Genomic DNA, 26,226 nt, shown 5'->3' on the forward strand with positions numbered 1-26,226 from the left:
AGGTGGCAATTATAATCAGTGGGACAAGAAGATATCTGCATTTCTCAATGGGACTTTTAAAAATATTTTGGACAGGACATTTCTTCTTTATGCAGCATTATACCACATATTGCAGGATATTTAGCATCCTTGGTCTCTATATTCTAAATGTCGGTAATACCTCCCAGTCATTGTGACATACAAAAAAGTCTATACACACTTACAAATTCATCTGAGAGGGGAGATATTGCCTATAATTAAGTAGCAGTGGTATAAGTGGTATGGGAAAAACTGGTCACCCATCTGTAAAAACAATACTAAAAATAAAATTAGATCATATATCAAAAATAATTTTTTATGGATTAAAGATTTAAACATTAAAAAGTGAAATCTTACTAGGAAAGTATTGGTAATAATTATGGACCTTAAGCTTTGGGATCATGACCACAATGAGTCTAATTATCAGAAAACAACTGGTAGATCTTTGTTTGATGTTAACACTAAAAAAAAATCCTAAACAAATGTTATAGGTAAATGACAAACTGGGGAAGCATTTTCAAGATAGACCCAAAATGAATACCTGATATCTTTAAATTATAAAAAGTTTTCTTTAAATGACTTAAAAGTATGATAGTATTTTTTTTTTAAAATGGTTCAAGGCTGCAAACAGTGAGCATAAGAAAAGTATTCAACCAGTCAAGTAAATGCAAATTAAAATAACATATCAATTGACAAAGATAGAAACAAAAATAACAATACCAAGAGCCAGTGTGGGCACAGGAAAATTGGCAGGCTCATGCACTGCTGATGAATTATTTTGAAATATGTTACAAATATCTCAAATATATATGATATTTAAGTAAGAATTTTTACTCCTAGGAACTTATCCACAGAAATAATCAGAATTTCACAGACACAATATGATCCTCATAGCATTGCCTATATAGGGATTTAGGTTATAACTTACAAAACAAAGAGACGCCTGCATATATGGCATGAATAAAACAGACATTTGAGACATTTGTGTTTTTCTTATGGAAGCAGTTCAGGGCTGGTTAAGCAGCACTTCTAATCTCACAGTTTTGATCTCTAGAACTAGGGCTACTGCTCCAGTTCTCATCGTCTTCTAGTGAAGAGCAAAGTAGGAAAGGCCAGGGCACTAATTCATTTTTAGGGACAGACCTAGGAAGTGGGACATAGCGCTGCTATTCATATAGCACTGGCCAGAATATAATTACATGCCCAAAGTTGCAAAGGAGTGTAGGAAATGTAGTTGTAAGTTGCACAGCCATAGATCCAGCTAAATTTTTGAGTTCAATTAAAAAGTAAGAGGAGAACAGAGATTGATATACAAGTATCAGTCTCTGCCAGAGTGAAATATTACAAACAGCCAAAATGTCCAAGATTTTGATTAAACAGACAGACAGATGTGCATTAATATGATGGAATAGTCTATAACCATTAAAATTAATGCTGTGGAAGAATACTTAATTACCTAGGTAAAAGGTCCTTGCTAAATTCCTGTGCCAGTTGCCTTATAACACTGCAGACAAGGAATCTGATAACAAGAGCAAAGTGCCATTAATATTCCATGTCCACATTTGACAGTTCTGTTGAGACTTAAAGTGGAGTTAGGCTTCAGCAGACACATGGGCTTTATTTATCTGAATGACTTGTCTAACCTCTGCCACATTTTTATGTATTCCTGTTTGTGGATAATCCAAATCAGTGCCTCCATCACAGTGCTTGATACAACAATTACTACTTTTGATTACTTACAGAGGACCATTCACAATGCTAAGCATTTTCCCTTCATTAAGTCCTTTGTTCCTCAAACACACCCAAGTAGTAAGTACTAGAATTATCCACACTTTTGCTCACAGATTAGAAAACTGAGGGTCAGGAAAGTAAAACTTACCCAAAGGCAAGAGCTAATAAGTGGCAAACCAAGGTTAAAACAGACCTCCCTCCTAAGTCTCTTCTCTATACCATTGTAGTATTTTGTGCCTGAGTGATCATCCTCCACCAAGAATTTTTATATAATCATACAATATAAAGTCAATTTATTATCTACACAGTTAGGTGTTTTTAGGAAGAAAAATACATTGGAGAAAAGGAAAAAAACCTCACATGATGCATTTCAAAGCCAAACAAAGTGATCTAGGTTTTCCCCAGATGGCTGCTCCCTTCCACTAATGCTGATGATTGAAGTTTGGCACTAATTATTTAACAAGGAGAGGCCAAAGGGAATTTCTACCTCTTATTTCATTTGCATAGAGTATTATACCCCAGCAAAAATATAATTACTTAGCACAAGAAAAGGGAAAACATGCCTTTAAGAAAAATTATAACTCGAAATACTTCGAAATACAAATGCTTCATGTATCATCACTGTCTCACTATCTTGACTACAATAGAATGAAAGAAAGTTACATAAAGACTCCAACATCACATGGCAGCACTGCCCAAGTCTGGAGAAAAGAAAAGAAAATTGTACTTGTCTTATACACATTGCCCTCCCCACCCTCACCACAATCCCCAACCCAAAGCAATGTACAAGAAAAGAAGTTAACCACCAACACAATTCCATATTTTATCTATTGTGATAAGTGTGATTCTATCTGAGTGGAATGATTTCTCCATCTCTATCTGACTGACTGAAAAATCAATGCAATCTGTAAGAATGAAAAATGAAATGTGACTATACAATGGAACATCCATGGAAGAAAATTTTATTTGTTTCAAGACCCATAAATACAGGCTAACATCACAATGAAATATGAACGTAAGGTAAGAATCCAGCTTGCCCTGTGAAGCTCTAACATGGGCAAACTTCAGCAACCACCTGTCCTCATGGGGCTTGATTACCACCAAACAAACCCTCCTTGGACGATAAATGAACCCACTATCATCACCACCAATTATTTTTTTGTACTTCTGTGTCCCATTTGTTCAGGACTGTGTTCTCTGTGAGTGAATGTTAATGAGTTCATGAGTTATCGCATCCCAAATAACCTACTTGCCTTTAAGCAGTGAACTCCTGGAGAGGGTGATTTATCCCACTGCAAGAGAATCTCATAGGAATTTCAGGCAACATGGCAGACTGGTGAATTCCATCATGTCAAATACAAAAGCTGAAGAAAGGTTCAGCCTGTTCTCCCCTTCTCTTTCTTCTTTTACATAGCATGCATCAGTTTATATGAATAAAAATTCAATTTGTGTTCAGTGTAGAAAACTTGGAAAATTGTAAAAAAGCTAAAGAAGAAATTAAAACTAATACAATCATCTTATTATTTGCTATATGGAGTATATACCTGGTCTTTTGTTCCAAACATGTATGTATACTTAAATATGTTTATATAAAATGACAACTATTAACTACATATTGTTTTATAAACTGATTTTTTTTCAATTAACAGTATACAGGGATGTTTTTCTAGATGATTAAAAGTTTTCCTACAGAATAAATTTTAATAGCTTTACTCTTTATTTTTCCCCCTCTCCAAATCAATCAGCTTAATTAAACATGTGAGCTACCACAACTAAAAGGTGCATTGGTATGTCTCCATCCTGTTTATATTGTTTGACCTTGTGGCTTTTCTTTTTTTTTAAATATTTATTTATTTATTTGGCTGTATTGGGTCTTAGTTGCCGCACGCAGGATCTTTGTTACCACAAGTGGGATCTAGTTCCCGGACCAGGGATCGAACCCGGGCCCCCTGTATTGGGAGCATGGAATCTTAGCCACTGGCCCACCAGGGAAGTCCCGACCTTGTGGCTTTTCAACTGTCACTTTTTAGAGATTTTCTTACTGTGTTTATTCTTAGAATTCCCAAATGGCATAGGAGTAGAGAGGCTTGTGCTATCATCAAACCTTTACAGAACCATAATATAGACCAACTGAAAACTAAGTTTTTATCTTTAAATTCAGCTCTAGCATGCTCCTCACTTTCTACATTCATAAGAATAGAGACACAGAGTATCAGTGCTATAGTTATATAGCACTTATATATTTTACAATACAACTTGGAAAATTTTACATGTCTGAATTGGATTGCAAACCAATCAAGGCTCCATAAAGTACACTACCTTTCCCAAAATCATACAGCATGTTAGGGTCAGAGCTGACACTTGAACCCAGTATTTCTGACTCCCTAAAATTTAGTGCTCTTCCAACATATTCCATATGATATATTGTTATAACCATAGGCTCTGGGTTTTAGTTTAAAGAAAAAGGAGCACTGAACTGTTTTTAGATTGGTCTAGTCCATGAGGATGCAGAAAAAAATGACCTACTTCAATGTCCTACCTCTCTAATGGGCAAGGAGAACCAAAACCATTCACCCTCACATCAGCCTGGCACTGTGTACATTAAAATGGCTTTGTGACATTACAACTGATATCACAGAAACACAAAGTATCACAGTAGACTACTATGAACAATTATACACCCACAAATTTGACAACCTAGAAGAAATGGATAAATTCCTAGAAACATACAACCTAGCAAGACTAAATCTTGAGGAAACAAAAAATCTGAATAGACCAATTACTAGTGAGGAGAGTGAATCAGTAATCAAAAACCTCACAACAAAGGGAAGTCCAGGAACAGGTGGCTTCACTGGTAAATTCTATAAAACGTTTAAAGAAGAAGTGATGCCAATTCTTCCCAAATTCCTCCCTAAAATAGAAGAGGAAGGAGTACTTCTAAACTCATTTTATGAGGGAGGCCAAAATTACCCTGATACCAAACCATACAAGGACACTACAACAAAAGAAAATGATAGGTTAATATCCCTGATGGTCAAAGATGCAAACATCCTCAACAAAATATTAGCAAAATTAATTCAACAACATTAAAAGGATCATATACCATGATCAAGTTGGATTTATTCCAGGGATGCAAGAATGATTCAACATCTGCAAATCAATCAATGTGATACTCCATATTAACCAAATGAAGGATAAAAAAAACATATGGTCATCTTAATAGAAACAGAAAAAGCATTTTACAATATTCAATATCCATTTATGATAAAAACTCTCAATAAAATGGGCCTAAAAGGAACATACCTCATCATAATAAAGGCCATATAGGACAAACCCACAGCTAACATTATGCTCAACTATCTAAAAACTGAAAGCTATCACTCTAAGATAAGGAAGAAGCTTTTCCTCTAAGATCAGGAACAAGACAAGGATGCCCACCCTTGACGGTCTTATTGAACACAGTATTGGAAGTCTTAGAGAACTTAGGCAAGAAAAAGAAATAAAAGTCATCCAAATCAGAGAGGAAGAAGTAAAACTGTATTTGCAGATGATATGATCTTTTATACAGAAAACCCTAAAGACTCCACCAAAAAATTGTTAGAATAAATGAATTCAGTAAGGTTGCAAATATAAAATTTACATACAAAAATTAATTGTGTTTCTATGTACTAATAACAAACCATCAGAAAGAGAAACTAAAAAAAAAACCCATTTATAATGGAATAAAAAAATACCTAGGAATAAGTTTAACCAGGGAGGTGAAAGACCTGTACATTGAAAATTATAAGATACATATGAAAGAAATTTTAAAAGACACAAATAAATGGAAAGATTCTGTGTTGATGGGTTGGAAAAGTGAATATGGTCAAGATGTCCATACTATCCAAAGCAATGTACAGAAAAAATGCAATCCCTATCACAATTCCAATGACATTTTTCACAGAAATAGAACAAACCATCCTAAAATTTATATGGAACCATGAAAGACCCCAAATAGCCAGAGCATTCTTGACAAAGAACAAAGGTGGAAGCATCACACTTCCTGATTTCAAACTATAATACAAAGTTTTAGTAATCAAAACAGTACGGTACTGGCATAAAAGCAAACATAGAGGTCAATGGAACAGAAGAGAGAGCCCAGAAATAAACCCATGCATATACAGCAAATTAAATCATGATGAAGGAGCCAAGAATGTATAATGGAGCAAAGACAGTCTCTTCAACAAATGGTGTTGGAAAAACTGGACAGGCACATGCAAAAGAGTGAAACTGGACCACTGTCTTAAACCATACACAAAAATCGACTCAAAATGGAGTAGACTTGCATGTAAAACCTGAAACCATAAAATTCATAGAAGAAAATATAGGAGATAAGCTACATGACATCACTCTTGACAATGATTTTTTTTATTTGACACCAAAAGCAAAGGCAAGAGAAGTAAAAATAAACAAGTGCAAGTATATAAAACTAAAAAGCTTCCACACAAGAAAAGAAATAATCAACAAAATGTAATGGTAAACAGTGCTTCAATGAACATTTCAGTGCATTTGTCTTTTTTTTTAAACATCTTTATTGGAGTATAATTGCTTTACAATGGTGTGTTAGTTTCTGCTTTATAACAAAGTGAATCAGCCATACATACACATATATCCCCATATCCCCTCCCTCTTGCATCTCTCTCCCACCCTCCCTATCCCACCCCTCTAGGTGGTCACAAAGCACCGAGCTGATCTCCCTGTGCTGTGTGGCTGCTTCCCACCAGCTATACATTTTACACTTGGTAGTATATATAAGTCCATGCCACTCTCTCACTTCGTCCCAGCTTACCCTTCCCCCTCCCCATGTCCTCAAGTCCATTCTCTACGTCCGCATCTTCACTCCTGCCCTGCCCCTAGGTTCCTCATAATCACTTTTTTTCTTAGATTCCATACATATGTGTTAGCATACGGTATTTGATTTTCTCTTTCTGACTTACTTCACTCTGTATGACAGACTCTAAGTCCACCCACCTCACTACAAATAATTCAATTTCATTTCTTTTTATGGCTGAGTAATATTCCATTGTATATATGTGCCACATCTTCTGTATCCATTCATCCATTTCTGATCTGATCTTTATGATTTCTTTCCTTCTGCTAACTTTGAGGTTTTTTCGTTCTTTATCTAATTGCTTTAGGTGTAAGGTTAGGTTGTTTATTTGAGATGTTTCTTGTTTCTTGAGGTAGGATCGTATTGCTATAAACTTCCCTCTTAGAACTGCTTTTGCTGCGTCCCATAGGTTTTGCGTCGTTGTGTTTTCATTGTCATTTGTTTCTAGGTAGCTTCTGACTTCCTCTTTGATTTCTTCAGTGATCTCTTGGTTATTAAGTAGTGTATTGTTTAGCCACCATGTGTTTGTATTTTTTACTCCACACCCTCTCCAACATTTATTGTTTGTAGATTTTCTGATGATGCCCATTCTAACAGGTGTGAGGTGATACCTCGTTGTTGTTTTGATTTGCATTTCTCTAATAATTAGTGATGTTGAGCATCTTTTCATGTGCCTCTTGGCCATCTGTTTGTCTTCTTTGTAGAAATGTCTATTTAGGTCTTCCACCCATTTTTTGATTGGGTTGTTTGTTTTTTTGATATTTAGCTGCATATATGTGGAATCTAGAAAAATGATATAGATGAACCGGTTTGCAAGGCATAAACAGAGACACAGATGTAGAAAACAAACATATGGACACCAAGGGGGAAAAGTCGGGGAGTGGGATGAATTGGGAGATTGGGATTGACATATATACACTAATATGTATAAAATAGATAACTAGTGAGAACCTGCTGTACAGCACAGGGAACTCTACTTCACTTTGTTGTACAGTAGAAACTAACACAACATTGTAAAACAACTATATCCCAATAAAAAAATAATAAAATAAAAAATAATAATAAAATAAAATACAAATAAACTATAAAGAAAATAGCCATTAAAAAATGAAAATGTAACCTACAGAATGGGAGAAGATATTTGAAAATTATATGTCTGATACAGGGTTAATCCAAAATATATAAAGAAGTCCTACAACACAATAGCAAAACAAACAAATAATCTGATTTTTTTTTAAAGGCAGAGAAACTGAATAGACATTTTTTCAAATAAGACATACGAATGGCCAACAGATAAATGAAAAGGTTCCCAACATCACTAATCATCAGGGAAATGTAAATCAAAATCACAATGAGTTACCACCTCACATCTGTCAGTATGACTTTTATCTAAAAGAGAAGAAATAACAAGTACTGGCAAGGATGTAAAGAAAAGGGAACCCTTGTGCACTGTTGGTGGGAATGTAAATTGGTGCAGCCACCATGGAAAACAAATTGAGGTTCCTGAACAAATAACGAAGAATACTACCATATGATCCAACAATTCCACTTCTGGGTATTTTCTGAAGGAAACAAAAATCACTATCTTGAAAAGATATTTGTACCCCCATGTTCCTTGCAGCATTATTTACAACAGCTCAAAGGATGAGTGGATAATGAAAATGTGGTGTGTGTGTGTGTGTGTGTGTGTATATATATATATATATATGTATATATATATATATATATATATATATACACACACACACACACACATATATACACACAATGGAACATTATTCATCCATAAAAATGAAGAAAATCCTGGCATTTCCAACAATATGGATTGACCTTTAAGGCATTATGATAAGTGAAGTAAGTCAGACAGAGGAAGACATACTGTATGGTATCATTTAGATGTGGAATCTGAAAAAAAATCAAATTCATAGATACAGAGTTCAGACAGGTTATTTGCCAGAGGTTGGGGTGGGGGGTCTAAATGGGTGAAGGTAGTCAAAGGGTACAAACTTCCAGTTACAAGACAACTCTATAGCTACGATAGACTGACATTAACCTAAAAACAAAACAAAGAGAAAAACCTTAGGCCTCTAAAGGAACAAAAAAGAAATAACTATATAAAATACAAAATAAATAGCAAAGTAAGTTCCCATAGTCTTTCTGAAGTCACTAAAAAAAATTATTTTGCTATTCCACTGTCTTCATTAACGTTTCCTTACACTTCTGGGAATGTCCTGCCCAAGCAAATGGTTATATTGTTTACTACAGGAACTTCCTAAAAGATCCATCAACTCTTCAGTGGAAAACGCCCTAAGACTGTTTGAATCCCTCATCTTAAAATCCTCAACTTTCTGTTTCCACCCATCTTGGACGGTTGTATCATGATGCTTACCCACTAATCAAGTTCCCTCATTGAAAGACCCACCTTCAATCAAACTTCTCAATAAATTCTGACCTTTCCTTCACGACATCTGAGACACTGCTGAAGCTTTGTGGAGGTGGTGCTCACCCTTGCTGTGGGAAGTGACAAAATTAGCTATGTCGTCTCAACAGGTTAGGTTGGTGATTTGGGGGAGCCAGCTCTGGATAGCAACTTTAGAGCTACAGATAGGACGTGAGGACATCTTTTCAAAAAGAGTCATTTCTGTAAAGCTCTTACTGTCACCACAAAGCCTTTGCATGGGAATTTGGGGGAAGTACGCTAAAGCAGCAGCATTGTCTTAAGGATTTCAGGGAATGCACCCTGCACAGAGCTCTTGTTCTGGCTTCTGTGGAATGGGACATCTTCTAAAGGATGAAGAATTGTACTTCAACTTGCCCAGAACGGCACTGCCAGGGAAAAATGGCAATCTTGTACTGAGAAATAGACTTAAAGCTATAAAGAACTGGAAAAGGACCAAATAAATGCTTATCTCTGTGGCAGCCAGTGCCAGGGAATGTTCATTCTCAGCACCTCCCATCTGTGGGACCACACCTGAGGCAAAGCATTGAGGCCATTTTATAGTCCTTGAGTCTTCTGGAGACGCAGGAAGCAGATGCACTATTCTGGTTTGGGCTGCTGTTACCAGTATACTGAGTTATTACCTGTCCCCAGGATATTGGGCATATTTTAGCATATTCTAAAACCAGAAATTTTGCTCTTGATTGAACCCATGAAAGCATTGATAGGCTGCAAAAGTAGGGATAAGGGTGAGTGAGTTGAGTCTTAATGGTGAAGACGGATAAGGAAGAATTTTGGGGGCAAAACAATCAGCTATCCTGGAACCTCCTGTGGAAAAAAGTTGCTGAAAAAAAATCTATTCAGGTGGTATTTTTTCCTTCTTTCTCCATCCACCCCCCAGTGAAGGAATTCCTACGGAGGTAGGGGGAATGAGACGGTGTGAATGAATGAATCTGAGTTAGTGCTCCCTAGGTGGTAGATAGGTGTTAGCTCCCAAGCTTCATCACCTAGAGGATAGTCTAAGTTGGTATTTCATTCCCCTTATCCTCCCCCAACACACACACACACACACACACACACATACATACACACAAACACACAGAAACACACAAACTGAAAATAAAGACTAGCTGGCTTTACCAATCTTATACATACATTTTCTATCACCAGTCTTAGAAGATAATTTGAGGATCTGAACATCTTATTGGGCCCAAACGCTGATGCCTCTGTTTCTTCAACTGGAAATTGGTGCAATATTTTGGGGGTGAAGATTACATAAGACAACATACGCAAGTCCCATAACACGCGGACACAAAATGGGTGCTTTAAAAATAGTAGTCCTACCTCATGTACCCACTCTCAGGACTGGGGGCATTAAACTATTTTCACAAAATGATTAAAAGCACTCTTTATGCATTCTAGCTTGAGCAACATCGTACTTTTCACCAGAGTGTAGAAACTGTTGTTTGGAACAGAGACACCTACTCCTGGCAAAATAGATGGGATCCTGAAAGAATTTGCAACTCGAGTCATTCCAATGACATCTGACTCTATCCCATGGGGATCAGCATTGAATTTGTCATTTTGGAAAGAAGTGGAGCTCACCCATAATATTCCCTGAATCATGAGGAGAAAAAAATTCTCTCCAAAGTATCAAGAATAAAAGCTTAAAATAGCTACTCAAATCTCACCATACTTTTCCCTTGCTAACTTCTTTCTCTATTGCATGACAAACTGTGGCTAGGCATCACCAAGGACTCTTACCTCCCTTCCTCCAAAAAAAAAAAAAATCCCTAATATTATTATTATTATTTATTATTTTGTGTGCGTGTGGTACGCGGGCCTCTCACTGTTGTGGCCTCTCCCGTCGCGAAGCACAGGCTCCGGACGCGCAGGCCCAGCGGCCACGGCTCACGGGCCCAGCCGCTCCGCGGCACGCGGGATCTTCCCGGACCGGGGCACGAACCCGTGTCCCCCGCATCGGCAGGCGGATTCTCAACCACTGCGCCACCAGGGAAGCCCCCTAATATTATTTTTAAAACAGATATCTTTAAACCTAAAATTAAAAATAACTCTGAATCAGAAGTAAGGACATATATTCTCACCTCTAAATTAACAACATTTTAACAGATTTTGATTACTTGGGGTTTAAAAAAAGCAGCAACATTTTCAAAATCATCTGTCCTCTGATGTTTGGTGCCAAGCTTAAGCCTTATGGGATTTGAAGCAGCTGAACTAGTAAACCTAGGGTAAACACTGTTGACGATGGAAACAATGGCAGACCCTTTTACCCTAACACTACCAATAGGACTGAGCTCTAGGAGTGTGAAAATAGCAGGAGGTACAGGAAGGACTAAGACCTCTAAGTCTGTGTCTTGTTGAGGGATGGGGGTGGGGAGGTGTGCACAGTGTTTCAAATGCATTAATCCTGTGAGGGAATGTTTTTGAAACGAGAAAGCTGCTGGGAAACATTTTTTTTTCAAGTATTACAGGAGGCGTGGGTGTCACACACCACCGTTCTCTATCTTCCTTCTCTCTCATTCTGATTTCCTAACCATCTCTTTTGCCTTCCCTACTCCTCATCTCCTGCAGTCCTCTGAGAGAATCCAGCAAGCCAGGGGTCTAATATATTTTTATTTTTAAAAAAATTTTTATTTTATATTGGAGCATATTTGACAAATAGTGTTGTGCTGCAGTGAGATACCATTACCTACCCAAGGTCTTTTCTCATAGCAAATCCCCAAGAGAAAGGAAAGGTTTTTCTCTTCTGTGTGATTTTTGAACAATCCCTGATTAGTCAGCCTTGACAGCTATTAGAAAATCTTGGTGTAGCCTGAACATTCCTATTGATTAGCTGATACATGGCCTGAGAGTTGGCTGGGCTGATTGCTTTATCACTAAAGCATTCAAGAAGTTCAGATTAGTTAGGCATCCTTGTAAACTACCATTTATCCAGAACTCAAACCCCCAGAAAGTTCAAAGCGTCAGAATTATTTCCAGGTGTTGTGCAAAAGAAGTATCGGCAAGGCAGGAGTCAAAAGTGCCTTCTGGATCACCTATACCTCCCTCCCGTTTCTTCCTCATTTTCTTACAACAGGCGTTTACTGAGTGCTTACTCTGTCTCTGAACACTGGACTAGGTTCTGGGGATAGAAAGATCCATAAGACATGGTCCCTGTCCTTGAGGACCCTGCAGACTAATGAGGAGGCTGACATGCAAAAAGGCAACTATAATACAATGAATTAAGTGCAGTGATAAAAAGGTGGCATTACAAAGGAGATGGCACCCTTTTGCCCAGTTGAACTCTTAAAGGTGTTTGATTGGATTCCAATCCTTGGCAAATAGGTGATCAACGTATCATAGGAGAATGAACACTGGTGTGGGAGCCAGCTGTCTGGATTCACAGTCTCATTCTAATATGGATGAGCCACGTAAACCTGGTTGTCACTCACCATTTCTAAAAGTCACTCACTGGTTCTGAGCTTCGTTTTCTTTTTCTTTAAAATGAAACTTGGGGTACTTACCACATATGCATTGTCTTCTTGGTTTCCCATAAAGGCAGTAGTAGTTATGTCTATTTTACAAAAGAAGAAATCACAGTCCAAAACAATTGAGCAACTAGCCTAAGGACATCCAGCTTGTTCATGGCAGGTTCGCTGACGCCAACTCCACTGCTCTTTCCCTGCCTTTTTTCATCTAACACATAAAGGTCACTAAACGACACTTATTATGAAGGAAACAGGCATCGTTTTTAGTAAGACTTTCAATCCAGAGAGGTGAATCAAATGAGGTTTGTCAGTTTTTGAGAGGATCTCATTAAATAGAATCCCTTCATCAATCAAACCCTTTCCCACCACATACACAATCCCAGATTCTTTCCGTTAATTGAAGTGGTGATATATTTAGCATGATCTTTATGATTTTGAAGCAGCACTTTCAGTTCTATCTTGGGTCTAGAAGTCCAGACAGTGCACAAAGCCTGTTAGCCGGTGGTTTTGGCAGGCAATTGCTCCAGCCAGGCATTGTCCTCTTTCTCTATGCTGGCAGGAAGTGAAATGGGAGACACCCAGGGTTTCTTTGATCCCCTTGTCTCCTAATGTCTACTTCACACATACGCATGCCCTGGCTAAAGTTAGCAGCTGAGTGTCTACTTGTAAAGTCAACAGTCAGGTGGGGGGAAAAAAAAAAACCAACTACCCTAATAATTTTTATGAACTGTACTTCCTAAACTTAAAAAATAAAAAAGAGTAAAAAAAAAAAAAAAAACTGTTGAAAATGTGCTTATATCAGAAGCCAGGCAGTATCTTCATACTGGTAAAATGACAGCAATAATTTTAAGTTAGTGAACTGGAATGAGGAACACCTGCCTTGCCTCTGATGCTCCTGGTATTTGGGAATAGCGATAAATGACTGGAGGTTATTAGACGTGTCCCGCAAAACGGGTCTGCTGAGTTGGAACTTGAAGTTTGTCATTTGCGAAAGGGAACTGACTTCCCCAATTGGACCTAATTATGACAGTCATGATAAATAACCTTTCCGTGTTGGCATGTTTATTTCTCAGGAACCTGAACAGGGAAATTGGTTTTACGCATTTATGTGGGTGGTAAGAATTACAATTTTTATCATTCCTTATAACAAATTTGTCACCTGATAATCTGGAGGTATGATCAAATTGCAAAAGCAGATGACTTCCACAGTCTTCAAAGCATTTGGTGTCTGCTCAGCAAGAAGAATACTAATCAGAAAGTGAAAGGGAAGTTTCTCTTTCTTTATATTCAGAATTGTCCTTTGCTACGTAAACCTCTCTCCAGCAGTGAAATCTCTGCCTTATACTTGACAACTACATATTTGCCGATAGGGTTCTTCAGGACACATAGGGAGGGAAGAACGAGTGGAAAAGTGTTGTTTTTTAATCAATTTTTCTCCATTTGGTTAAAGAAATATGCTAGTTCATTTCTCAGTGCATTCAGGCTTTCCATTCCTATTTACTGAGGGGGAAAGATGAAATTCTTGGAGATCTCTGCTAAACACGGCAACAAATTGTCTTAAACTCTAGTCTTTGCTAGGGTGCACAGCATGATGATAATAGTTACATAGATGGATAAATACCATTTAATCCTTATTAGATAGACCAAATACTATGCTAAGACCTTGGCTCAACAGTCCTGTGGGGTAGGTCTAATCCCCATTTGAAAGAGTAGAAAAGAGAGGCTAGGAAGGGTTACTGTTTTGGCAACACATATTTTAGTTTCATCAGATTTTCAATATTATGTACATGTAATACTTTGATTTTTTGAAATTATTTTTTAAATACCCAGGATGAGTCTGAAGCCTGATTTTAGTATACCCTCACTGACATAAGGATAATGAGGTTGGGCCCAGTTTTATGGTTTTGCTGTTTTATAGTATTTGGTCTATAATTATCAAAGTCCCAAAGCTATACAGACCAAGAATAACATGACTAGTGAATCTTAGTTATTTAAACAGTATATTCTGACATATCTGGGACTGAAATCTCTGTGTCACAGAAATGTTCCTCCACCAAGATCCAGCAGGAGTTGGATCCACAAAGGATAGGATCTGGCATTGTACCTGCCCACGATGATAAGACAGGTATATGGAGATGGCCAAGATGACAGTAGAAATTTAGACTGTGAATCAAGACATGTTATTTCAAAGGTAAGGGATTTGCAATTATGATACAAAAAAAGAGAACTATGTGGTGTTCAAAAAAGAGTGAAATTTCCAGGAGGTGGTCTTCTTTGTTGACGGTGAGTAAACAGGCATTGGGTACCTTGGTGTCCTTGTTAGAGATGCAGATTCTAGATGGCAGTTTTCATGTTCAATGTTTTAATCAAATCTCATCTAGTGTAAAGGAACAGGAAGCCATGAAAACTAAGCTAAGGATAAACCAGACTTTGGAAGTCGAATAAAGGAACTGCCTTATAAGAACAAGGGTATGGGGCTTCCCTGGTGGAGCAGTGGTTGAGAATCTGCCTGCCAATGCAGGGGACACGAGTTCGAGCCCTGGTCTGGGAAGATCCCACATGCCGTGGAGCAACTGGGCCCATGAGCCACAACTCCTGAGCCTGCATGTCTGGAGCCGGTGCTCCGCAACAAGAGAGGCCGCGACAGTGAGAGGCCCGCGCACCGCGATGAAGAGTGGCCCCCGCTCGCCGCAAACAACCCCTGAGCCTGCATGTCTGGAGCCGGTGCTCCGCAACAAGAGAGGCCGCGACAGTGAGAGGCCCGCGCACCGCGATGAAGAGTGGCCCCCGCTCGCCGCAAGTAGAGAAAGCCCTCGTGCGGAAACGAAGACCCAACACAGCCAAAAATAAATAAATAAATTTTAAAAACAAACAAACAAACAAAAACAATGAAAAACACTGGAATATCACATAGTAGGCTCTACATATATATATATATATATATAAAAAAACAAGGGTATGTAGTGAGGGTAGGTGGTGAGAGAAGCAGTAAGAATTAACTCAGGGAACTACATGAGGACCCACTGGTCAAAACTAGGAGGAAGCCTGTGAAAGGCTGTAAGTATATATTACTGACATAGACGTACACTTAATTCTCCTCTCACCAGGAGTGGAGTTTGGGATTGCTAAAGTTAGGGATAGCAAATATATAGCACATGTGTTCTCTCCTCCCATGCCCATTACAGCCAACGGTAATTGATCACAGCACCTGTTCCTGGATACCACCACATAAGCCTTCTCAAAAGTGTTCCAAGAAGTTACTGCCCATAGTTCAGTGTTGGAATGGGATGAAAATAATTTCCCATTACTGGCTTTAGTACTTCCTATATCGGATCTTGGAAGTGGGTCAGAGACAATACTATAGGTGGAGAGATTAGTAAACCCAGCTCTTCTCGACAAGCTGATGCATGAAAAGGGCAGTGCAAAGGAAGCGAGCAGGTTAAGACAGAGAAGAAAACATCATATATACGTTAGGGGCCACAGAAATCAACATGGCACGTAATGGAACCGGCACACGTTCTGGAATCAAGCAAATGTAGATATAAATCCAGATTCCACAATTTACAAGCCTTAGGCAAGTTATTTAAATGTCCAAGTGTCAGAAATTCATCTGTAAAATGAGTATATTCAAAACCACACCACGGCATTGACATGATGATTAAATTATGCAATATATGTGAAAGCATGGTACCTGGCACATGGTAGGTTCTTGATAAATGCTAAATAAGAAAGAAGTGCAGAGTAAAATGATTTGAAAACTGTCAGGCAAAACCAAAATGTTGATGATCATCATTCTTTCTCTGAATTCTTATGAGTGTCAAGGAGAAGATTTAAACAAACAAACAAACAAACAAAAAGCAGCATGAAGCCCAAAAAAGGCATATCACAGGGCGATTTGATCTTGCCCCAAGTCCAGTTCTAAATCTAGGCAGAAGCCAGGGGGGTCTGAATTCCACTTCACATTTACAGGTGGTGTCTGTGATCCCTGGGTTTAACTCTGGCCTGACCTGGAAATGGACTCGCCCTTGCCTCTGGGATTTCCTGGAAAGAGATTATTTTAGAATGTCAGGGTTCTCCAACTGATCCTGGGATCATACTATTGATAGTAGCAGCCTTCACTAACAGAGCAGAGAAAGAAATGCTGCAGGTCTCCACCCTGCTTCCACTGGAAGAAACAAAATTTACATCAAATTCCACACTTTGCTTCAACTAGGTGGCACCCAGAGGCTCACTGTTGTACAATCACTTTCGTACCTTGAATATAACATAAAACTGTGCTTTCCCAGACATGTTTCTCAGGCCTCTCACAGAACCACAAGGTCAAAACTACTTTTTTTTTTCCTAAAGATACCTAGGAAGTCTTATTTTGCTGTGTGTCCAAGAGGGAAAATAAAGAGCCTCCTAGTATACAGCTGTAATAATTGGGAACCCTTCAGTGCTCTTCAGAGCCTAATCTGAGAGCATACCTTGTTTGCATCAAAAAGCATCACATTAGTCAAAGCCTCAGCGATTTGCAATGCAGTACAATGCTTTCTTCTTTATCTGAATAGGCCCATCTTGCAAGGCAAACAACCCTTGATTTTTCCTGGTATTGGAGGAGAGTCACAAAAATTCTAAAAGAGGAAATTATATAAATTCATTCATATCTGGCTTTGGGATGTAGGGTGTTTGTACAGATATTTGTTTTCTTTGCTACAGCTTTACCTTCTGGGATTTTGTTTGAATTAATAATAAAATTAGTACATTTGCTAATGAGGATCATGGGGCTTTGAGACTCAGAATGCTGGATTTGGGGCATTCTAAATTGGCAGCAGCTAATCCATAAAGTGAACAATACACATGGAAGCAGTTGAGAGGTAACATTATTCACAAGAGGAGGTGTGGAAGATAATAAATAAGCCTTCCATCTACTGCAAATAATTTTCTATCCCTCACTTTGGGGTTCTCAGAAAGACTCTTCATTTGGATACCATTAATTTTTCAGAATGATTCTTGCCCTCTTTCTGGCCCTGCCCTATCGGGAACCAGGGAGCATTTACTAAGGCTTTCTGCTCTTTTCTGAAAGCTTCTGCCTGCCTTACTCTATCCTCTTAACAGCTCAGTCCAACTGGCTCTTCCAACTGAGACAAATGACCTCAGAAAATGTTCTGTGCTTCATTGAGAGAGTTGCCGAATAATATAGGACACTGAAGACCTGAAGCCATATGAAGTGAGGACTTAATGGCTAAGCTTCATACAATGGCTGCACTCCAGCCAGCCAGAGAAACAGCCTCTTGGTAGACTTCTACACAGAACAGGTTTTAATCCCTTTCTCATTCTAATCTGCTACAAGAATGCCTTCCAAATCCACTCACCACATCCCTAAGCACCTCACTCACAGTACCCAGAGCAAAGACAGAACATTTGATCTTACCCAGGTCATTGCTTTTCACCCCAGGAACCCCTTCAACTAAGTACAATTCAACTTCACCAAATGCTTGCCTTAAAGCACAGCTTAAACGGACCATGCAATTTCCTTCCTTAGGTACCATATCCCAGGCCTCTAGCCCCCAGCCCCCAGCCCCTTTTTCTTCCCAAACCATGTGGGCTACTGGGGTTCTCTCTCTCTCTCTCTCTCTCTCTCTCTCTCTCCAAAAACAAAACAAAACAAAACAAAAGCAAACAAAAAACCCCACATAAATAGCCTAATAAAAGGTCTATTCTTCCAACATGAAGGTGAGGCGTGTGGGGAGAGTGCCTCTGTAGTGTATGTCATTGGTGCTAAGGATGGGCCCTCACTTTGACCAACTGTTGGGCAACTCCTCGCCCAACCTCAAAGGAAGATGTTAAATTAGAAACAGTCAGGCTTTTCTCTTCTGTAAACTGCCTCCATTTTAGTCCCACGGATTAGACAGGAAGTTTTCACGTTTCATATACTATTTTGTATCTCATCACTAGCTTAATTAAGAAGATTTGAAATTTTTATTTAGGTTAGAGCAGAAGAAATTGGAGCTCACGGCTTGAAAACACAAGTAGTGAAGGAATACACAGAGCCAGTCTGGGCGGGGATCAGGAGGAAATTGTGCTACACTCCTTTCCATTGTCCCTTTTCTCGTCCTCTTCTGACTTTCCTCACGCTACTGCCTGCTACTTCTATCTTTTTCCCTTACGCAGAGGCAGGGTTTCCTGCAGTGCTGCCCTTGTGCCCTTGGTTGAATCTCCTTATTTTCCATGCTGCTGTTCAGCGTCCTTTCCCAGCTACTTTCAAGTTTGGGGACAGCTTTAATTTCAGAGCTGTGCAGGCCGAGATCACAGGTCAACAACTGGGAAATTGGTTAAAGTTAATCGACTCACAGATAACCGTAGTCCATCGGGGTCACACTTGGCCACTTGCTATTTTTTTAACCTGTATACGTGTAAGTGTACGCATGTTGGTATGTCTGAGTCTATCCTATACCCTCAACTGGGAGAAGCTTAGTACAGTAAAGGTGATATACTACAGTGGTTAATTTCTAGCCTTATAACAACGGGCAAGTACCTTAAACTCCCCTCTGAAAATGGAGAAAACCATAGTGTCAGTCTTCTACAGTTGTTTTGAGGATTAAATTCGATAGTGCACGTAAGGGGTCTAAGAATCACACTTCATATATAGTAGTAGCTGAACTAAGCCATTCAAAGGTAAAAATCTGATTGATTATAGCAGATTTCTTCCCAAGCTCAACTCCACACATGCTGTAATAAAGAATAGTCATGACAGATTCCAGAAGATTGAACTGGAAAGGGCCTTAGAGATCGTATGGACTGACCCTCTCATTTTCTTCTTAGGAACCTGAGATGCAGAGATAGAAACAGACTTGCCTGAGGTTATTTTTGAAGAATGTGGCATATCCAGAGTGAAAACTTATGACTCATTATTTCCCTCTTTCTTTTATTCCATTTTGTCCCTGTGATTAATTTCATGAATGGCTTTTCTGTTATTATCCAACACAGTCTGCTGGGAAAAGGGAGTTATATAGAAAGCTCTGTGTTATAGAGACCAAAAGCACAGGGGAACTTCAAAAAAAGGAAAACAGCCAGATACTCTGCATGTTAGAAGCTTGCACTTTAAATGGAGAGCAAAGACATACATATATGTGCACATCACACACATGCCATCACAGACATGCACACTCAACAGAAGAACAATGGCAAGGCAAAGGAACAGAAGATGCAAAGTTGTAGCACAATGAGTTCGTGAGGACTGAGTGGACTGATTAAAAAAAAAAAAAAAACAAAAAAACAAAAAACACTTTAGAGCTAAGAAGTCTTAACAGAGGATGACCTCCCGGAAAGAAATGGAGACTAAACCGTCTCATTAACTCTGCTAAAATATCTTTCCAAACATTTAAGAACAAGAAGAGCAGCAGAGGACAACTACCTTTTGTATCCCACTGGAATCTGTTTTAGCTCCCAGAGAGCCATTTACAAGGAAGACCAAACATGGATCTAAATCTTGGTGGCCATGTGCTAGGAAGACAAGCTTTCCACATCTGTTCGGATTTCATGCAGCTTCCTCAGCCATCGTCCCACACATTTTCCGTTACCACAGAAGGTTTTGACAGAAGCCATTTAGTTAAAGTGCACGTTCAGCTGCCAAAAATACAATGCAAACTACCCTGGCCAACTTCACACTCCTGGGGATGAGCCCCCTCCCCCTGGCTTTCCCATAGTGAGGTGTCAGACTGACCCTTGTGTCAGCGGGCTGAATGGAGAACAGACAGCAGATTTCAGTAATGGATCAGTTCCTCTCCTCAGCACGCCTGATCTATAATGAAAATGAATTACTGTGTTTTAGTTCACTCAGAATAACCAAGTATGGATTAGTCTTTGATTCCGACTTTGCAGATGCACGAATCCTATTGTCTAAGGCCTGAGCAGGACACTGTAATGTTTCAGGTCTGGATGTGTGAAACGAAGGTGTGTATAGATTAGCCAAATGTCCATTTATTCACTGACACGGCAGCATTCAAATAATAGATCTTCAAAAACAATGTGCCCTAGTCACTCTCCTTCTCGGACACGGATGGCGCTTCACGGGTACTAGAGAAGCGTTCTCAGCAATGCAGAGCTGCAAAATAAGCTAAGTTTCTCTGCAAGTTCCCTGCATCCCTCTTGTTAGTGCCCTGCCACCATGCCACAGCACTCAACGTGCTTCGGACGTCCTGCTGTTGTGTTCCACTTAGACACCAGGGAATGCCTGGAGCCCAGCACTCCTCCCATCTCATGCCACAGCCCAATATCTTTTACTTTTTAATTAATTCAACCAACATGTACTGAGTGGCTACTCTGGGGAAACTCAAGTGTTACCCATTATTTGCCTTTCTAGGGAGAAAGCATATTTTAGCATCCTAGACAAGATCTGCAACTAGAAAGACAGGCAGAGGCCAGACTGTGAAGAGTCTTGTATACTACTATTTGAAGGTGCTTAGACTTTTAGTGGGTATCTATTGGAGGTTCTAATATAGGAAACTCACTGTCAGGTTTAAAATAATTGTGCTCAAGACAATGTAGAGGACAAGATTGACATTAAGTATAATCGTTGCAAAGGGTGTAGTCAAGGACCAAAGCCAGAGTTCCTGGAGAAGTTGAGTCAATGTTCAAACTCAAGCCAAATCAAAGGTCAAGAACATGGGTTGGAAAATGTAGAAACTATCATAAAATCAAGCCCCAAATGTGTCACTCACTGACCTAAAGTGAGCTTCTCTGACCCTACATCCTAGGGAGGGCAGTTCTAGCCAATAGGTCAGCCCTTTGGGTGTGGCTGGATCATACATCCTGAATGAGCTGATGAAGGCTTCCTGCCTACTCATGAGATGAAGAAACAAGAAAAAAAAAGAAATGAGAAGAAAAAATGAGAAAGCTGGAAGCAGTTTGACAGAGACGAAAATATTTGAGGACACCTTTACTCATGTAAGCATCCCAACCAGTCTTGCAGCCTTGACCGACAAAGAGGCACTTTGGTGGTATTGTCCAGTGGGCCATGACTGGGAAAATGACTTCAGATTCTAGAACTGTCCCATTTCAGTTCTTTCCCAATCACTCTAACTTTCTTTCCGTGAAAGTGACAGAGGGCAATAGGCCTGAGTAAGGCTTATCATAAGCAAGTCTCTCTATCTGCTCACTTCCACAAATAAGGAACATATGAAACTACTCAAAATTCACCATCATGATTTATGATGTATTCCAGAGGACAGAGTTTTAGTCATAGATCTTTGCACTGATCTTGTATTACTCTCTTTATGTGTCTATGTCAGAGCCAGTCATGAATGTGAGAAGTTGAGGTAACTATTACTTTGCTGAGCTTCCGTGACAGAATATCACAAACTGGGTGGCTTAAACAACAGACATTTTTAATCTTCCAGTTCTGGAGGTTAGAAGTCTGAGATCAAGGTGTCGGCAGAGCTGTTTCCTTCTGAAGGATGTACGGAAGTATCAATTCCATTCCTTCCTCCTAGTTTCTGATGGTTTGATAGCAATATTTGGTGTTTGTTGGATTGTTCATGAGTTACCCCAATCTTTCTTCATGGTCACATGGCGTTCTCCCTGTGTACATGTCTGTCTCTGTATCCAAATATTCTTTTTCTTTTTTTATGTAAACACAGTTGCATTGGATTAGGTTACACTCTAATGATGTCATATTAACTGCAAAGACCCTATTTCCAAGGTCACATCTACAGGTACTGAGAGTTAGAGCTTCAGCATTTTTAGGGGGACACAATTCAACCCATAACAGTAACTGTCCACATATTTTCATTAATTTAGTCCTTCTAAGGTGCTACTTACTATGTTACATGCTCTGCATATATTCTACATTTAATCCCCACCACAACCCTAAGAAGTTGAAGGGTAGGCCTGAGTGTTGGTTGACCCACTGGGTCAGATGAGGGAATGGCAACTACACACAAGAACAAGGCAAGTGTTGTTTATTCTACAATCAAGCATATAATGATTTTCAGAATGAATGTAAAATATGAAATAGGTCCACAATTTGAAAATTGATCCATATAGGAAAGACAAGGGCAACCCAAGTGCCATTAGTAAGAAATTCAAAAACATTCTCACTCCAAGATCCAAATGTGTCTTCATGCTTGGGACCAGTGGAAGTACAAGCAGCAATGAGTCAGAAGTGAAATGCAGAAGCACAGATAAGGGATTACAGGAAAACTGGCATTTGGAGAGCAACAGCCTCAGCAAATGGAGAGACCTGGATCTAACCTATTAAACTTGATGTGATCCTGAAATGGAGGCTGTCTTGGATATTCATTTCAGATTCACTCTACACACACACACACACACACACACACACACACACACGTCAATCAATAGATCAATCAGTAGGTAAACAGACAGATGATACACGTATATTACATACATATGGGGGATAGAATTGCGTAGAGGTTTACTGCAAGGGCTCTGGAACCAGACTGTCTCGGTTTCTGTCCAGGCTATAACACATCCTTGTGGTGTGACGTTAGACAAGTCACTTAACATCCCTGTGCCTTGTTTTCCTTATCTGTAAAGTGGGGACCTTTCTCATTGAGTTTTAATGAGGATTAAGAGACTTAATACATGTAAAGTACTTATAAAATTCACAATACACAGAAAGCATTCAGTAAGTACTATTATTGCACATAAATATGTAAAATACGAAGATTCAAATCAATACACATATAGTGGATAGGACAGCCCTGATATTCCCAAGATATATATATCCAGAGACTCTCACATATTCCAACTTTGTGAACTTACATTATATAACTTTCCTTTTAAAATGTTACAAATTAAAATGTCAGACACTTTATGATTCCATAACGCCAGGGCAACAATCATTTATAAAGCTGTGAAAGTAAATTTGGTCGCTGACATAAGCTCTATTATTTTGTAGTGTTAAATGAGAACTAAACTGAACCTGCAAGTCTGAACCAAAAGTGATGAGGAAGATCAGCATATACAGTCATCTGACATTCCTGAACAGTACAGGAAATGCAAATACATGCCCATCTTTCCCATCCCACTGGAAGCAGATCTCTCACTTGACACTAAGGAGCAAATCACACTTCATTCTTCCATCACAGTCTTTTCCATGACTCAGCAAAGCAAGGGCTAACCACCCAGTACATACATATACCTTTTGGAAGCAACCAAAGTGATTTTCTCTCCATCCTCATACCCTTACTATTTTGCTGTCTATATCCAGAGACATAAACTCCCAGAAAACACTTGGTCAGTACCCACAAGTAAATGTTATAGGCAAGCATGAAAACAAGACAAGAGAAAAATTACAGATACAGAGAATAGAAATCCAACTCAAGAATTATGGAGGTTACTGAGGAAGATATCAGAAGCAATAATCAAAGACATGATTGAAGAACTTTTTCTGGGGTTTTAAAAAAGGCAATGAAAAGAGACCTGCACTTAGACATATCATGACCAAAACAAATTAAAAGAAAAATTCTTACAAATATCCATGGAGAAAAATAAACAGGTTATCTATAAAGCTACAAAATTTAAGATAGCTATAAACATCTCAGACATACAGTATGTTCCAAAAGGCAATGAATGAAGCAAAATCAACATGATTTTGATGGGAAATATTGTGAACTAAGAATTATATACTAAGCCTAATTGTCTTTCATGTACAGAGGAACACACAGTCTTAGGTAGTCAAAGGCTCATAGGACAGTACAAAGACTCAATTATACTATCATATATAAATGCTTATAATAAATATGTGGACTACACGACCATTGCCCAAACAATGAATGAATATTTATGATTCACAAACAGGGAAGTAACGATACAAAAAGACTCATGCCTTGGCTACCACAGTCAAAGACCCAGGAGCGTAACATTAACATTAGCTATGCAGCAAAGTGTGGTAAGAACATAGGACTAGTTGGAAAAAGACCTGTGTTGGAATTGAACCTATATCAACTATTACTTGGCTGCAAGGGTCAGTAATCTGGTTCAAACAATATTCACTTGCATAAACATATCCATATTTATATTTATATTACACTAGCTTAAGCTAGTTTGAGCTGGATTACTGTTCCTGCAATTTCTCTGAGCCTTCGTTTCTTCTCTTATAAAATAAAGATAACAACAATGACATCTATAGCATAGGTTTACAGGGAGAAAACTAAATAATGTAAGCATATGGCACCATACAATTCTAAGAAAGTGCCATAATTCAACCAGAGTACTTGATCTCAAATTCTCTAGCAAAAGCAACACCATACTTTGCATTGTATCCTTTTGGAAGGGTCTTACTAATGTCATTTGGTTTCCCCTTTATCCACAATTCTTAGTTAAAACATGTCATATAAGATGACATAGTCCTCTTTATGCCTCTTAAACCAACCAGTCCTAGATTAATCCAGATGTTTACATGCACCTCATTACTCTACAGAAATAGAAACCTTTTTTCTGATTTACAAGATCTTCCAAAATCAAACACTTTATATATCTACTCTCTTTTTAAAAATATTTATTTATTTACTTGGCTGCACGGGGTCTTAGTTGCAGCACACGGGATCTTCGTTGTGGCATGCGAGATCTTTAGTTGTGGCATGTGGACTTCTTAGCTGTAGAATGCGAACTCTTAGTTGCAGCATGTGGGATCTAGTTCCCTGACCAGGGATGAAACCTGGGTCCCCTGCATTGGGAGCACAGAGTCTTAGCCACTGGACCACCAGGGAAGTCCCTATATATCTACACTTATTTCTGACCACCCTTACTAAATCTTCATCCTAGTCCTTGTTCCTTATACATAGATCATGCCTCAACTGGATCAGCATACATATTAAATGCAATTCTCTTGGTCTAGACTGTCTAATCCCTTCCTTGCGCCTAAGCTATACTCTAGTCTCCTATAAGTTCTACCTTTGCTATGACAAATTTCCTGATTTTCTAAACTTTTAAAAATCTGATAATTTGATTTTAAATTGGTCTTTTAATTGATATTTTAAATAACACAATCATATTAGTTTCAGCATAGTCAGAGTCTCAAGTTAATTGTATTACCTAAGTTTTTTTTACTATACTATTCATTGTTTCATGTGTATTTGTATTACTTCCCCAAATAAAGTGTAATTTCCTTGGGAAGAAAAACATGTTCTTCATGAAAAGTTGTTAATGAGGTGGGAAAATGCCTATTATTTGGTGTTGAATGAAAAAAAGCAGGATAAAAATTGTATATACAGTGTGATCTCTACTACATAAAAATTGATAGAAAGAAGAATAAAAGCAAATGTGCTAAAATAATGATAATGTTTTCCTCTGGGTGGTGGAATTATAGGTGACTGCTGTTTTTTGTCTTGAACTTGCCTATTTTTCATATGAGTGTGTACTTTTATACTTGGGAAAAACGCTTAACGGAACACACATTTTAATTATTCATCCAAATTTTACTCATGGTGAAAAACTGTTCACGCAGACACTTTAGTGTTTCCTGTAACAGTTGCATTCTAAACACTTCTGAACGATTCCCTGGCTTTCTCTCAAATCACGTTTGTATGGAGAATCACATGTTTCTTATGCCTATACTCAAACCTCAAATTAACCACATATTATTGGGTAGGATGCTTGTGATTTCTGGTGAGAAATAAACCTGAATAAAAGTTTCTCAACAAAATAGGATATTGACTGGCTCAGAGAATAGAAAT

This window comes from Physeter macrocephalus, chromosome 21 (genome assembly GCF_002837175.3).
Source record: "Physeter macrocephalus isolate SW-GA chromosome 21, ASM283717v5, whole genome shotgun sequence".
Lineage (NCBI taxonomy): Eukaryota > Metazoa > Chordata > Mammalia > Artiodactyla > Physeteridae > Physeter > Physeter macrocephalus.